This window comes from Ambystoma mexicanum, chromosome 7q (genome assembly GCF_040938575.1).
Source record: "Ambystoma mexicanum isolate Mex_15411 chromosome 7q, UKY_AmexF1_1, whole genome shotgun sequence".
NCBI lineage: Eukaryota > Metazoa > Chordata > Amphibia > Caudata > Ambystomatidae > Ambystoma > Ambystoma mexicanum.
In genome coordinates, this window is record NC_090941.1 from 386719864 (window position 1) to 386737446 (window position 17583).

Here is a 17583-nt window from a genome sequence, read left to right on the forward strand (position 1 = left end):
TCTGGTCCAATTACCCATGTCATGAAAAAACTGCATACCACCACAAAGAAACTCAACCAGTAAGTATACAATAAATGGACTCACAAAAACTGCTGCATAAAACACCCATTCAAGGAAACATCTATCCATACACCACAATCCAAAATGTTTACTTCCATGGGTATTTTATGCCGCAGTCCTTGTTACAAACTCTACAATCTTAACTGCATAGCCTAGCCAAAACTTTACATACAAACTCTACAAATGAAACAGTACACAAACTTTTGGGTTGTCAATATTTGATGGGTGTTTGATTCTATGGGTGTGTTATGCTGCAATGGTTGTGGCCAGGGCCTAGAGTCTTGGGTGCATGGCTGAAGCACCCAAGACTATAGGCCCTGGCCACAACCACCGCAGCATAACACACCTATGCTACCAAACATTTTGACTGTGGTATGCGGGCTGCTTATAGGGGGTATTAATTACAATCAATGCTCTACTAACAACCCAAAACCAACATCATACTAAAGTAAAATAGCTAATAGTGCATTTATTATGTCCGCGGACAGCCGCGATGACCGCGGACATGGCTAACACATCAGGGGCTCCTGCCACCTAAAGAAATACAGTATTTGACCCATCTCTTACTCCCCAACCCTCCCCAAGCACTCCTACACACCAACACACTCCCCAAAATTGCATTTTGCCTCTGTTCACCGCTGCGCTGTCCGCGGATGTCTGTGGATCCAAGATGGCAGGCGCATCAAAACAATGTGACGCACCTCACACCTCACTCACCCCGCAGACATGATGCAAGCCAATTAACCAATCGGTGTCCTGTCCGCAAAGCAAACAGGGAAATGTGTCCGCGGAGCGGACATAGATATCACTAATTCTTTTGCCTTACGTTTTGGTCATTTAAAAAAAAACTACTGGACGGATTTACACCAAATTAACAAAAGCACGCTTTTGGGACCAAGCCGCCGCTCATGCCGCAAATTTGGTGGAAATCCATCCAGCGGTTTGTCTATGGGAAAGACATTTTGGGACCCCCCTATAACTTTGCCCCCCCCAGACCAAACCTCACTTCAGAGTAGGCCTTATAGTTTTCTGCAAACTTTGGTGAGGATTTGTCCAGGGGTCCAAAGTTATTAGCCACCCAAAAAGTGCTCTTCCTATGAGATGAGCAACTTCACCATAACTAAATGGCCACTACCACAGGCCATGTAATACTAACATTAAAATACTTACAATTATTAAAATCAACTATCCACCTTTTCTAATCTCTTAATCATAATCTGCCTCATATAGTATAGAATGTACTATTAAATGTATAGTTTGACCTGAGTTAATATATGCCCAGATTTGATCTTCTATTATGTGATTAATACTCTTAAAACCTCCATAACCTTTTCGATAGATATCAGTTAATCTTGGATAACCTGTTAATAAATGTCAAGAGTTCTCTATCTCAATATGGCATAATCAACAAAGTCTGGCCTTGTCTAGGAATAGCAAATCTAGCACCAAGTCGAGACCAGGCTGGTAGATGTTCCACACACAGCTGTACAATAAATCATCTCACCGTAGGGTGCCTGATATTTACAATATACTTGGCTGGACCACCAATGATACAACTTTGTTTTACATAATCCACAAAAGTAGAATTGTGGCCCACTTCTCACAAGTTAAAATCTCAGTCCTAAATGTCTGCTTTCTTTTTTATTTTCTCTGGCTGCCACCACAATGTTTATCAGATATTTAATTTCCAAGCCAATCATATAAAAAAAAAAAAGACTTAGGGTCTGATTCACATAGTGTTTTCCTATGGATGTGGCCACATTAAATCTGTCATTAAAAGAATTGGAGAACCCTTGCATGCGATACCAGGGTAGAACACCTATTTTGAGAATTACCAGTATTTGATTACAAGAGAAGCGCTAACCTGAGAGATCAACTGGTGAAAACAAGACCAGCTCAAAAGCAATTATTGACTAAACAGATTGGCACCTTCCCCTGTCTACACTGCACTAACTGCAGGTTTGTGGCAAAAGGCAATGTGATAAATCGTCCAAGATCTGGAGAAAATATTAAGGTTAATAGCACTAACAATGTGATTTATACAGTCAATTGCTCCTGTGGGTTGTATTATGTTGGTCAGTCAAAAAGTGCAAGCAAGCTAAGATGGAATGAACACCGGTCCTGCATTAGGACCAAACATGCAAATTCAGCAGTGACAAGACACTGGCTAGAGAAGAGACATCAGGGGCCAGATTACAGAAACTAGCAAGTTTGCACGGTATTACCACTAGGGCAAAGTTTGCCCTATTTTAAAAAAGAAAACACTGGGACACATTAAAAATCTATTGCGCCTCGGCAAGTATTAAAAGCACCAGGGCAAAAATGTCTCTATTGCAAACAACATGCATTTTCACTACTTTTTTGCACCAGGGCAAAGTTTGCCCTAGGGCTAATACGGAATGTTATTAGCACTGGGGCAAACTTTGCCCTGAAGCAAAAATGCATCAAAAATATATATTTTTAGCACTGGGACATTTTTTTCCCTGGTGCTTTTGATATGCTTAACTGCACTTGTCGAGGCACAATGGTTTTTTAATGTGTCCCAGTGTTTTTAAAAATAGGGCAAATTTTGCCCTAGTTCTAATACCGTACAAACTTTGCACTTGCACCGGTTCAAAGTTTCTGTAATGTGGCCCATGTTTGTAGAAGTGATCACTAAAAGAATGTAGCAGAGACTAGATCAAAGAAAGACTACTGGATCGAAAGACTGGATGCATTGTCTACGGCAGGAATCAATGAAGAAGCAAATTACACCTGCTTTATACAATAGGCTTTATTTGATATGCTTTCCTACTTCTCTCAAGAATATATGAACCCTGTACACTACTATTGGTATGCTGTATATGCCATCTGGTTCACGGTATAGAATGGCTTTGGACGCAGACGATCTTTGGCACAATAAAGGGTACCATGTTTTCACCTTTCTCTTTGCCTCATGATATGTATTGTTAATTCCATACTTAGAACCCTAAGTGTAAAATTACATGTATGAATGAGGGACCCAACCTTTATGATCACTTGTCATCATTTGAGATCTTCATGTTAAATGCACAGACTACTGATATTATGCACATCTTTATGTTGAACATTCTTATTTTGTTCAGACCTTCATGTGAAATGCACTGTGTAATATAAATATATATATATATATATATATATATATATATATATATATATATATATATATATATATATATATATATATATATATATATATTCAGAAGCGTGTGAACCAATGAGGTATTGTTTACCGTTTTATCATTTATTATTCGAATATGATGTGACTAAATGAAGGATCTTTCTGTAAAAATTTCTTATCACTATTTGCAATCCTTCAAGTGAAACACATTTATCACTTGCACCATGGAATGCCTTTTTAAGCAGGTTTTTGGTAAATACTCTGAGTTAATTGGTTACTTATGGCTATGGTTAAGATGAAATATGCCACAAACCATGTTATCACTGTGTATTTAGAAGATAATAGGCATTCATGCGTGATCTCAATGTTAAGGTCACTCATCATCATCTGTAATGACATGAGTTATTCATAGACAATTAACATGCAATATGTGCTTTACTGTATGTGTGTACATTATAGGTACTAATGAGGGATCACATTGTTAGGGTCACTTAACATTATCTGCAGTAACATGAGTGTAACATAGACTTCTCGTTATAGGCACGATTTACACTATACCAATACTGGTTTTCTTTTCCTTCATGCTGCCGTTTTCCTCCTCTGTGACCATTTGCGGGTACACCGGCAGTGTGACGTCATCACGTACACGTGACATCACGCCACCCTTGCTAGCGGTAGAGACAAGAAAAAACACACACATGTTAGGGAGAAGCAGGGTGCCAGGTGCTAGCACTCTGTTGAGCGTTGGCCAGTAGGTTTCTATCATACCATGACATTATGCTGGCTGGAATATAAAGGTACAGAGGAAGATTCTAACTTTGAACATTATGTCTTCCCTTTCTTTTGTTTACTGACATTCCCAACATGAGGTTTAGCACAGCCTGAAACCTATTTAAGGTTATCTGGAAGACTCAGGTACTGGTTGATAGTTATCTTGACAGCCTATGTATCACTGTGGACCTATAGGCACACATGCTACGCTGTTTTTCTCACTTCTATTTCAGTCATATGAACAGTACAAAACCTATTAAGGTAAACAACCATGCATTTAGAAATATGTGAATTTGTTGAATGAATCTCATGATATGCTAACCTGTTACATATGATTTTCCCTTTTTTGTCTTGTTTGTTTTTTTCGTAAGCTTTGTAAACTCCTGATATAGTTTAATTTGAAATCTGTTGCTAGGGGATAAAAACAGAGAGCATTTTGGTAGGCTCAGAGGGAACTCTGAATCTTTTTCTTGTGTGTATGATTGATTCCTTTGTGCCAGAGGGCTTTTGACCAAGGGACTCCATACATTTGATTTTCAGTGAAGAACGTTTTACTGCATTGATTTCGTGGTGCCCACCCCAATGCATTATAAACACTCTGTGAGTCAGGCCCTTAATATCTTCTAGCCATTGCTTTAAAATCTTATGCTGAAAACTTAAATAAAGTAATTTATCAAAAAGGTTATATATCAAAGTATATACTTGTGGTTATCTTTTTCCAAGGGACAAGAGATGTGAGCCTTAGCTCAAATAGTTTCAATGGGGGTTGAAGGGGAAAGACCCAAGGTAACACGCCAAATTCTACTGTCCAATTTCGGGAGCCACTTAACCTCGATGCTTCAGAACACCTCAATTCCATAGAGGGCACTTGGTATGGTACAGCTTTTATATATGCTAACGATACCCTCCATAGAAATGACTCCCCTGTAGTCAGCAAATGATCTTATAATATTACACGTTTTAACTACTTTGCTAGTAATGTCAGAAGCCAGTTTGATGTTGAGAGAATCTGTAAGAGGAATGCCCAGAATTAAACATATATATATATATATATATATATATATATATATATATATATATATATATATATATATATGCTAAACTCATAGGAAGAACCTTTTTTTCGGTGGCTTTTAACTTTGCTCCCCATGGCCGAATCCTGACCAAACTTTACATGCAAAAAAAGTATATGGCCGGCTCTCTGAAGTTTTTCACCAAGTTGGGTGAGATTATGTACGGGGGGGGCAAAGTTATAGGGGGACCCAATTTTTTTTTCCATAGACTGAATGGGGAAAAACTTTGCACATGGCTCCAGGCCAAACAGCTGGACGGAATTTCACCATTTGCGGCAGGAGCTGGGGCCTGTTTGCTCCACAGACAGAAGTGTCATTGGCTCATGGTACTGCGTGCTGTTGGAGACGTTTGGACGCATCCGTTGGCTGGATGGAGGGAAGCGTGGTGCGTGTCAAAATTTTTTGGGAAAGACGCCATGGTGTATCGGAGGTGGAAGGGTCTGAAAAATGTAACGTACGGAATGTGTTGGTGGCAATAAGGGAGGGAATGGGTGGGGAAGTGAGAAGTGGTTCATGTGAAATATGTAGGCAAGTACTTTGTGGTGGCATGCATGGGTGAATGATGGTGTGGTGGGTCTGTGGAAGGAATAGACTATTGGGTGCATGGCCAAAGGACGTAGGCCGCAGGGTGTAGGGCATGCACTCAAGAGCATAGGGCTGCGACATACCCACTGCAAGAACACATGTTTGGCTGTGCATTTGGTAGAGGGTGGTGCTTGCATAGTGTGGTGTGTGCAGATTGGTTGCAGTAGGGCCAGTGTTGTGAAAAGAATGTGGGTAGGTTGGCAGTGACACAGTATTTTGCAAATGGAAGTGAGTACGCCCATAGTATGTGAATGAAAGTGCACAGGGGTGCAGGAGAGAGTGTTTTCTTTGTACATTATGTTAACTGTTGCAATTTGTTGCTGCATAGCTGCATGGCGGTGCAAAGGTTGGATAGGAGTGCTGGTGGCAGTGGTGTGTATGTGGATGGTCATAGTTGGTGACATGGTGATATGCATCGTGGCATTACATTGCTGTGGGTGTGTTCAAGGCCTATGCTGTGTGCAGATTTGTTGAAGTAGGCCTAATGTTGTGAAAATGTTGCGGTTACTGACTCAATACTTTGTGAATGGCTGTGGGTAGGGGTGGTGGAGGCTGTGGTACGTTTGTGGATTCTGCGAATTGCGACCTGTTTTCGTGAATGGGTGTTTTATGGTGTGGGGGAGTTGGGATGAAGTCCTGCTACCTGCATATGTTACGTTTGTGCATAATGTTAGCTGCCCACATGGGTGTTATGTTAACTGTTGCAATTTGTTGCTGCATAGCGCCATGGCAGTGTACAGGTTGGGTAGGCGTGCTGGTGGCAGTGGTGTGTATGTGGTTTGTTATAGTTGCTGACATGGTGACATGCATGGTGGCATTACATTGCTGTGGATGTGTTCAAGGCCTAGACTATTGGGTGCATGGCCCAATGCTGTAAGCCGTATGCCATGCACTCATAAGCCTAGGCCTTCAGGACACCCACGGCAGTAGTGCATTTTTTATTGTGCATCAGTTAGAGGGTTGTGACATGTAAGGAATGGTTGTGGAGCACGTTTAAGCCGTTATAGGCCAGTGTTGTAAACAGAATGTGGGTAGGTTGCCAGTGGCAGGGTAGGAGTGCTGGTGGCAGTGGTGTATATGTGGATGGTCTCAGTTGGTGACATGGTGATATGCATGGTGGCATTACGATGCTGTGGGTGTGTTCAAGGCCTATGCTGTGTGCAGATTTGTTTGCGCAGGCCCAATGTTGTGAAAATGTTGTGGTTAGTGACACAATACTTTGTGAATGGCTGTGGGTAGGGGTGTTGGAGGCGGTGGTATGTTTGTGGATTTTGCTAATTGTGACCTGTTTTCATGAATGGGTATTTTATGGTGTGGGGGAGTTGGGGTGAAGTGCCGCTACCTACATATGTTACGTTTGTGCATAATGTTAGCTGACCACATGGGCACTATCTTAACTGTTGCAATTTGTTGCTGCATAGCGCCATGGCGGTGTACAGTTTGAGTAGGAGTGCTGGTGGCAGTGGTGTTTATGTGGATTGTCGTAGTTGCTGACATGGTGACATGAATGGTGGCATTATGTTGCTGTGGGTGTGTCCAAGACCTAGACTATTGGGTGCATGGCCGAAGGCCATAGACCGTAGGGCATGCACTCAAGAGCCTAGGCCTTGAGGACACACACAGCAGTAATTCATTTTTTATTGTGCATCAGTTAGAGGGTTCTGACATGTAACAAATGGTTGTGCAGCACATTTCAGCTGTTGTAGGCCAGTATTGCAAACAGAATGTGGGTAGGTTGGCAGTGGCGCAATAATTTGTGAATGGAAGTGGGTACGCCCGTAGTATGTGATTGAAAGTGCACATGGATGCATTCGAGAGTATTTTGTTTGTGCATTATGGTAACTGTTGCAATTTGTTGCTGGATAGCTCCATGGTGGCGTGCTGAGGTTGGAGATGCTACAGTGAAAAGTCATGCAGTGTGGGCACTGTGTGCAGTGTTTGCATACTGTCAGTATGGTTTACGGTATGGTTGAAGGGCAACGTATATGTGCTTGGTTAGTGTGATGTGTGCACAATGCTTGCAGTATGGGCAATGTTGTAAACAATTTGTGGTTAAGCTAGCAGTGACACAATATTTTCTGAGTGGAAGTGGGTAGATAGTATGTGAATGAAAGGGCGTAGGGGTGCCGGAGACAGTGTAATGTTTATACACTATGGTAACAGTTGCATGTAATGCTGAGCATGTCCATTGCGGAGTGGAGGTCGTTTTGGAGTTCTGGTGCCAGTAGTGCGTATGTGCATAGTGGTAGTTGGTGACATGCTGACATGCATGGTTGCATTACGGTGCAGGAAATGTGTGCAAGGAGCATGCCCACTGGAGCAATGCAGGTTTGACAGTGCATGAGGCCTAGAGTGGTGATCTTTGGAGAATGGGTGTGGAGCATATTGTCGACGTGCTACAGCACCACAAGTGCGTTGCAAAGCATGTATTGTGCCTTCCATGGTTGTGGAGATAGTTGCAACATGCTTCAGTATTTGGTGTGAAGCGGGAGATGGTGCAGTGACAAGTTGTGTAGTGTGGCCACAGGGTGCCGTGTGTATGTAATGTTAGTATGGCATTGGGTATGGTTGAAGTGCATCTTATATGTGGTTGGTTACTCTGTTGTGTGCAGATTTATTGAAGTAGGCCCAATGTTGTGAAGCTGTTGTGCATAGTTTTCCAGTGACACAATACTTTGTGAATGGCAGTGCGTAGGGGTGGTGCAGACTGTGGTATGTTTGTGGATTCTGATAAGTGAGACACATTTTTGTGACTGGGTGTTTTATGGTGTGGGGGAGTTGGGTAAAAGTGCTGCTACATATGTTATGTTTGTGCATAATGTTACGTCCCCACATGGTCGCTTGCTTGGATGTATAGTGTTGTGGTGGGTGTGGAAAGGGCTGCAATGTTGTGTGCATGGTCAAGGTGTGCTGGGTGCATTTTATGGGACTTTGTGGATGCTGTAATTGTGCATTATTCAGCAGAAGTTTCTGGTGGCTTTGCAACAGTCCCGGCTCCAGGAATTTTCATCTGTGTGAGCCAGATTTGTGATCAGGGGGCCCAAATTCCACTAGATGTGGGTCTAGGAGAACCCTTAAAAGGGCTGTGGTTGATCCAGATTTCCTAGATCCGTGATCCTGCTCAAAATTATACATTTGCACCCCTCTATAGAAAACAGTACACAGCCAAAGATAAGTAAGGAAAATAGTGTTTCAACATTAATCTACCTGTATGCCCTTGCCAACTGCTCTCCCCTATTATATCCTACCCTCCCTCACATTTCAGCCCTAGTGACCTTCGTTCAGCTCTACTAACCACCATTCCAATTTACCTCCACTCCCACTAGACCCCAGAAACTCTTTCTTGGCCTGGCTGTAGAGAATCGCATACCTCCTCCTCCTCTTAGACAGCTGAGCAGTGAGGTCCCCAGTCTTTGGGTGATGGTTTTCACCCAACAATGCCTTCCTGAACACTGTAGCTACTCTCAGCAGGCCCCAGAGGAGCTGTTTATTGTCCCTTCATCTTGTTGTGAAAGGTAGGACCTCCCCCCTGCCAAAATACTGAACCTAGGAATAGGAGATTTTGGTTACATTTTAAAACAAAAAGTTCTATTTTTGGTTGCATTTTTGCAACACATTTTAATAAAGTTGAGGGTGCGAGGGAGTGCTAGCATGTAGGAGAGAGAGCTAGGGCTTAAAAAACCACATCAGGAGGCAGGTGGTGTTGGTTGAGGAGTTTCTGGCACCCTGGTATCGCTCAAGTTGAGGCGTGACAGGGAGGAGAGTGTCTTGCTCCCCTGCCATGCCCCTGTACATAAATGCCTGGTAAATACTGTTAACACACTGGTTATAATATGCAATTGTCCATGATGATTCTTTGTTTAATGTTTTCACTTTTATTTTTTATTGAATGACACTATTTTGTTCAATGGATTGTTGGGGGTAGTAAATGTGTCGCATCTAGATGGGTTGTTGGAGGTTGGAAATGTGTTTACTACTAAATAACTGTACTAAAAGCTCACCATTCTGCATACTCACACTCAAACGCTGAACTAAATACAACCGCACCTCTACCGCATCACAAACTGCACACACTTTACAACACCCAACATGAAACAAAACTATGCACAATCATACCTCAACACCACATACCGGCTACTAACCGAATAATGCACCAACGATCAGCGACCAGTCCAAACTGAAACTGCCAACAGCACATGAAAGCTCTCTTGGTCTTCTCCCTCTCAATCCTACTAACAGACCACCAAACCCTCCTTCCATTAAAGGTACACCAGAGCGTCAAGAGATCATGCAAGTGCAATAGTGCCTGCAACAGTGAAATTAAATGAGTTGACCATGAACACACATGTGTTGAAGTTTGGTTTTGAATACCTAAAATAACATTTTATACAGATTGCACAAGTCACATGATAAACAAACCTGACAATGTTTTCATCATTGTAGAAACGTGTTGATGAGACTAGTAAGAGGGCATTTTGTGTTGAATCCTAAATTGCACGGATTTGCAAAAGGGCCATTCATTCATTTTAATAGTTTCCACCAAGTAGTGGAAAAGTAAAAAGTTAAACAGGCAAAAATCACCTTTGCTTTTCACCTTTCCACTACAAGTCTGGAAAAGTGTGAATAATTTCCACAATTAATGATTGGGAGAGCCATCCACAATAGATTCCTTTGGAATCTGCCCACTTTTATCAGGTGTAAATGCCAGGTGGATCCCATCCCGCCAACATAAAAATATGTGTTTGTAGAAAACCAATCGATTTGGCAGGTGGACCTTGCTAAGTCTGATCTGCTTTCCAAATTCATATGCAAAATCATACAAAATGCTGTAGCCCATAAAAAGTGGTGATAAATGAATTTAGTGCCACTTCTTCCACTCCGCTTGACCTCCTATTATTGTAACTTTATTTCCCCATCCTGAGTGGAAGCCTACAAGCTCCAGAATCGAAATGGTTGCGGGGGAACCCGCACATTATTACCACTGTGTATGACTTTGCGGCCGAGGAGTACACAAATGTAGATAAATGTGGCCGGATGTGCTTTGTGTTGGGGCGGGTCATGGGTGTTCTGGCCACAACTTGTCACTTAGGGTTTACGTTGCAGTCTAAATACTATGAATACGCAGAGCGCGCATATGAAACTTTGCACGTAGGGATGCACACTTTTCTATGAATTGGGCCCATGATGTATTCTGTTTGCATGCAAACTCTGTTAAGCTACTCAAACAGTAGGAGGTTATCAAGTCAGTACTAAAAGAATAGAATCATGAAACGTTCTGGCATAGTGGACTAGGCTTCCACACAGACAAAGATACATTCCATTTAGGTCGGAGCCCCACTGGCAAGTATACATGAGAAGATCTGAAACTGGTCCAAACATGTCATCCTAGTTCAGGTAGGGCCTTTTTGGTCCAGCTTAGTGAGGTGCAGCTTGATTTCCTAGGAGTAGAAAGCCGGTACCCACATCTGGGCATATACAAGTTCACTTAGGGACAAAACCTGAAGGCAGCATGCATTGACAAAGCCAACAGTTTGGGCTTTCGATTAAGCATGTAGAGGTATTTGACAGGCACTATGATAAGGCCAACACCTGGCCATACAATGGGAACAGATGGAAAACAGTGCAAGTACCTGGGCATGTGATGGCGTTGCCTGGAAAATGTCTGCCTAATACCTATACCAAAGCCAAAATTATTAACTTTGTGATTGCTTGGTTTAAGGCAGGACTCCAGTGCAAGGAAAAGAGGCATTGACAAAGATATTGGTTATAAAATCAACTGGCTGAAGACACAAATTAAGAGATTTTTATTACACCAGGAACTCATTAAATAAGCACTCAAAATAAGGCTTAGATATAACACTGGCAGGCCCTATACAGCAACATGTGTGGTGTTACTTTGTGATAGAGCTCACTCAAAGAGTTCCAGAAAGGTTACTTTTTGGTGACAAGAGGCAGGTAGTTGGTGGTAATGATATAGGCATTAACATAGCCATGGCTGTCATCGGGTTCCATGTTTACTGTGGGTTTTAAATGACCAAACACACCCATAGAATGTGTGTTTCTCTTCACATTTTATCTCCATCCTCTCTGTGTCCCACTGAGTGAGTTCTGGTGTCACCTAATAGTCAAAAGCGTCTGAATTAATTATAACCACTGGTTTTGCTCTGGCCAGCCTGCCATACCAGTGTTGCATATCAGTCACTCTGCTAGACCACAAGGCCTAAAAATGCATGTGGTTGCTTGTGTTCCAGTGCAGAGGGAACATGGCCTAGCAATTGAGATTGAACTGCAATCATTGGTGATAGCACCAATAGTCATTTGCTAATAGCTTGTCCCATTATGTAATGCACATACTAAAGAATTATGTCATGTAATGTTGCACAGAGCAGCGTTAGTGGTAATGTTTAATTCAAAGCCTTGCATCTATCGCTTTTTGATTTAACTACACGCTCCTCTCAAGAATTACCTTTTTGTTTCTAGTAACCTTATACTAACCTATCATTTCAATGACAATCAAGTAGTTAATGCAGCACAATATATACTTTGAATGTAATTTGTAATGACCCCAGTCGATACACCTTCTGCAGAAATCTGTGTTCAAGCAACATTACCTGTCATGTATTGTTTGATATAGTTAACCATTTTATTTAGCATGATATGAAAAGCTGCTATATTCCCACTATAAAATGAACATACTTTAAATTACAGAAATAAAAATTGTGATTTTAGGTTTGAGAAAATAGTTGTAGGCAGCCTGTTTGAATAAGTGTGCTACTTCACTTAGACGTGTGACTGGCCCCCCATCTTCCTGGTCATTTGTGCTTTGATGGCTTTCATGGCTGTGGGGATACATCATTGTCTGGCCAGGCCTCCTGCAGTTCAGCCTCTCAGAATGATGTCCCTGAGGTTGCTGCTGCACATTCTGAGTGAAATCCACCCACTCACACCCCCTCTTCCTCAAGTACGCATGGCCTCCTTTCTAGGGGGGCCAGGGGACGGCCTTGGGGGGGGCTGGCCCCATTGGCCCCCCTGCTGGAGCTGGGCCTGCTTTGCAATCAAACAGAACATGTACTGAGAGTGTTTAACAGTAAATATAGAGTGGTGTATATAAATAACAGTGTGCAATGCAGAGGTTTTGTACCTGATTGCTGCATGTGTGTTTGAAAATTTGACAGCACCCAATCGGGGAGTGCTGCAAAAAGTGACAATGCAAAGGGAAGACGTATTGTCGTGACATGCAGTGCAAACAGTTTATGCTACACCATTAGTGTTAGGGGTAGCATTCACAGATATACATACATTGTGGAATACAAGAATTTTTACAATAACATGAAGCAGAGCTTCATTACGTGCAGCAGGAAGCCATTTATTGTGTGGGACCCATACATCTACAGCACTTTTCTAACCACCACTAAGATTGTTTGTGCTCTGCATATTCTGCTGTTTCCTTACTTGCCTTTATACGCACTGGTATGTGCGTAAGGAATGTGGACCAGCTTTGCCATTTTGCAGACTTACTACAAACTGTCCTACCTGCAGTTACATGTTTTCTTCAACTGTACGACCAGAAGGAGACCTCTTGATACATTCTGTCACACTGCTAAGTGCAGACAAAATGTATCTGTTTCAAGGGTCATGGGAAGGCAAGCAACAGATAAATCAAAGTAATGCAACATTTAACACGCCAAAATGTATTGCTCTTCCCCAAAAAGTGCACGGAACAACCATAAATCACTAATGCAAATATAGAGCAAATACTTTAAACCATAACAGACAGACACAATAACTCACAGCCACACACTCTTTAGAAGATAATCAGCACATTACGGCTATTGATTACAAGTACATAGAAATAACTCATATAAATAATAAGGACATAGATCACAGAAGAAGCAAAGAAGTCAACAAGAAATACATCACCGTGAGCGTAACAGGATTTCTCATCTCGTCCAGAAGCGGCTGGAAGAGCCCGGGAACAGTCAGGCCGAGAGTACCACAGCTCACAGGAAGGCCGGACGTAAGCGTCCTTTTCCGGCTGAAGTCTCACCTGACCACCTCCGGGTTTCCGCATATATACACACTCCACAAAGGGGAGTTAATTCTCGAACATTCTGGAAATTGCACTTGCGCAGTTGAGGAACAGCCGTCGGTTGCCAGCTGGGTCAATCGAGAGCTCCCCAAGAAGCACAGTGCCTCCCTTCTCTAAAAACATGCTCCACAGAGAACAGTAGCAAGCCATAACAACGTTAGCTTTCCCAGCAGAAATGGCCTTGACCACATACCAGGTTTGGAAAAGCATGTTTGTCTCAGCACTGTGAATCTTACACTCAGCAAAATGTGTGCAGCGTTTCACTGCGGTATGAAGTAAATATCCAACATGGCTCCGAGCTCTCCCAGAATGCATTGCGCACCTGAACCATTTTGTATAAAGCATAAATCAAGCATAAAACCAAGTGACACTGCAGGTTGCTGTTCCTTGTTTAGCAGTGGCCGTTATACAGTTAGGAGTGCTTTAGCCCCACATTGGTAAGTTTTCAGAGCCACCCACGAAGTTGGCAGCAGTATTTAAAAGCGGTAACCTACTGCATACAGTGGATGTCCAAAGCATGGGTCTAGGTGTGGAACGGAAACACGTGCACTTCCACAACTACTTAAAAGTGCATGCAAAGATGCGAACATGCGGTCACTAATGGAGTCCTACGGATACTTGCAGTGTGATTTCACATACGCCAACCAGGTGCAGTCTCCCTAGGAAACGTCCATATTGCTTATCTCTATTCATCTCGGCCGGTAGTGTGTGGCATAGATTTATTGTGCAATGTTAACACAAAAAGAGAGCCTACTGACACACTAAACAACATTGACTATGTACATCTGTAATTGGGGTAGCCCATCAATGAACTTTCACATCGTGTAGAAACACCCCAAATGTGTGTGCATCGAGAGGGATCTCTTCCCCTTCAGCCCCATTCCATTCAATCATAGATTAAGTAGATACTCAAAAAGGATGCAAGCAGCTTGTGGTAATTGCTGAGAAAAATGTAACTGATCAACATCCAGATCCCATGTACACATTTGTTTCTTCTTATTTCATTTACACATAAGAGCCATGTGGCTGTAAATGGTTCATAGCATTCAAATAACTAGCTCAATCCTTGTCTGGGGCAGCTGTTGACATATTTGATGTCAGAACCTCCTCCATGGTCACTCCCTTTCTGCCTTCATCCACTGTGTCAGATTCCACTCCACACTGCTTTTGTACTGGAGAGGTTTAGTGAACACATAGAGACTCTTCTTGTGAAGTCTACCATGGGCATAGCATGGTTTGAGATTTGTTCATGTGTGTACTAATACAAGTCTGGGCATTGGAGTCCTCAATCCCCAGTTTGCCTGCCTGCAACCAACAAAGCTAGTGAGTGTAAACCTTAAATCCCCAAAAAAGAAGAATCATGGTACAGAATCCACGTTCCTGGGTCTCTAACAATGCAATTTCAATATAAGGTGTCCAGACTAATGGTTAATTACCATACACGTCACTTAAAGCTCTCATGATGTCCATGGATGCTTCACTGGTTTGGCTTTGTTAGAAGATATAGTAATGGCAGTAAGGGGGGCTGGAGACTTGGCTTGGCTGTTTAATGTGTCTGCATGTCAACAACACAGAAAGGTGGGACTTCAAAGTGTCCTTCTCACATGGTCTAGTCAAAGGTTGGCTTTCTGTGGCACCATAACTCTAATGCCTTGTTTTCCCATCTGTACTGTGCGGAATGTCAGGATCCAGTCCTTATTGTCATGAGTGGTGTATGATCATTTAAGAGTCCACCACAAGCTTCATGTGGTCTAACTTATTAGATTATACGAGGCTCTAGGTGTTTCAGAATTTATAATTGTCTCTTGGTGATTAGGAGCTCAACACATTCATTGGACTTTTGGGAAAGGACTGACATTAACATTCTAACCAGTCATGCTCACCTTCTAGGGCAGAAATCAGAGCTAAAATCGCCAGCATCTTTTGGACACTGTTCTTCCCCTGCCAGATCCAATAGTGAAAGTTATTTTCTAAACGTTGCCTTACTCTCTCCCGTCTTTCTATCCCCTCTCTTTCTTGGTTCTTCTTGCCACCAACTCATTATGGTTCGTTGTCTCTCCTATCTTTTTCATAGGGCACCTTGTCCTCATGCTTTTTCTATCCGTTGACTCCTATTATCCTTCCCTCTGTAATTCCTTCTTTCTAACTCTTCCTCTTAATCTGTTTCAGCATCTGCTCATTATTTGGACGTGTCACTCCTCTTTTCTCCCTCTTTACCATTCGCATGATTTTCTCCTCTTCCTTCTTCTATAACTTTCCCTGCTCAATCTCCAACATAAATCCTTATACCTCTGGATCTATTCCTTCTCAAAATTCTTGCCCATCTTCAGTCCGACCTGCCCATTATACCTTCCTTTTCTTCCACTACCTATGTGTTTCCTTTGTAAATACCTTGCACCAGTCCTTTCCTTCTCCTACTTTTATCTTCTGCTGTCTGCTTACTCCACATCACTTGTTTTTCCTCAAACTACTGCTCTACATCTTCAATCCTGACTACCATGAGCCTCTTTACAGTATGAGGTTACTTTCAGGGAAAGTGTTCTTCCAAGAAGTACATTGTGTCACAAGGGCCATATTATATTGAGTGCCTGTAATTGATTCACTGCATAGCCTTTACCCACTACTTTCAATCTTCCAGGTTTGTCCAATTGCATGGGTTTCGTTTGTGATAGTGTTGCAGCTCTGCAGTCTGAACCTTTGATGGGCTTGTTGTAATTTTGAGGTCAGACAGACATATTCTTGGTCTGCATGCCTTGACCAAGCTGCCTCACTATATGCTTGTTTGCTTGTGCTGGTTTCCTGGAAGCACCACATGATTCAGCACCCTATGCTGCAGTACAGCACCCATGGGTGACCATTTTGTCCAAATGTCCCCTGTCTTGTTTTTTTTGCCATTTTCTGTTTGTGACGTCTTTCTTGGGTTTTACTATGTGTGTTGAGACAAGTTTGAGCCCTTTGTTTGTCTTGCCTTGGGAGGGCTTCAGCCCACCTCTGGCACCAGTGTGTCTGGAAGAACAGGATGTGAGGGAGGGTCCTGAAACTCCCCTGTCCTTTTTCTCTTGGAATGCCTGAATGCAACTAGTCCTGATTGGCTGGCTGGCTATCCTTGCAGGACAGAAACCCTGCTGTGTTATTGACAACCTAGGCTGTGCATGAATGCAAAAATAAAAAACCTGCTTAAAAGGTGAGGGTTTTGGGACTATAGGCAAAGTCGACCTCTGGGAGAAACACACGATGAAGAAACCACAATTGAAGCTTGCTGCAATCTCCTGGACCTGTGAATTGTCTGGTAAAGCCCTGCTGCTGTGCTAAACTCATTTTTTACCTTGAAAGAGAAGATCCAGATGGAAACATTTCTCCCCTTGGGTTAGTGAGACTAACTAACCCCTGAGACGAACTCCACTGGACCACCATCCCCGACTTGCTGTGCCTCTCTGTTACTTTGGAAGCCAAATGCCAGGGGAGTGCAACATCTGCTGCAGAACAAATCTGGCTAGAAGCTCCAGCAGTCTCCTAAGGACCCTCCATAAGCAGGACCTCCAGACCCAGAGTCCCCTCACCAAGAGTCCAGGACCGAGGGAGCAAAGATTGTCCAACCGGTGTCCAAGATCCGCAACAGTACTGTTTGCTAAGTGCTGAAACAACAAAGTGATGCTAAACCGAAAATAGCTTGTAGCTGCCAATGACTTCCCAAGTACTGCTGCAGGAGCCCTCTCGACGTCCTCCCTCTTGTTCCCATGACTGAGGCTCAGGAACAAGGGTCTGCACCGCCGTAGTAAGACAGAATCCAGCTGGATCACTTTTCTTCAAAACAGAGGTACTGTTTAGGCTTGGGGTACTTACCCTGTTGCCTTTTAGCCGTGCTC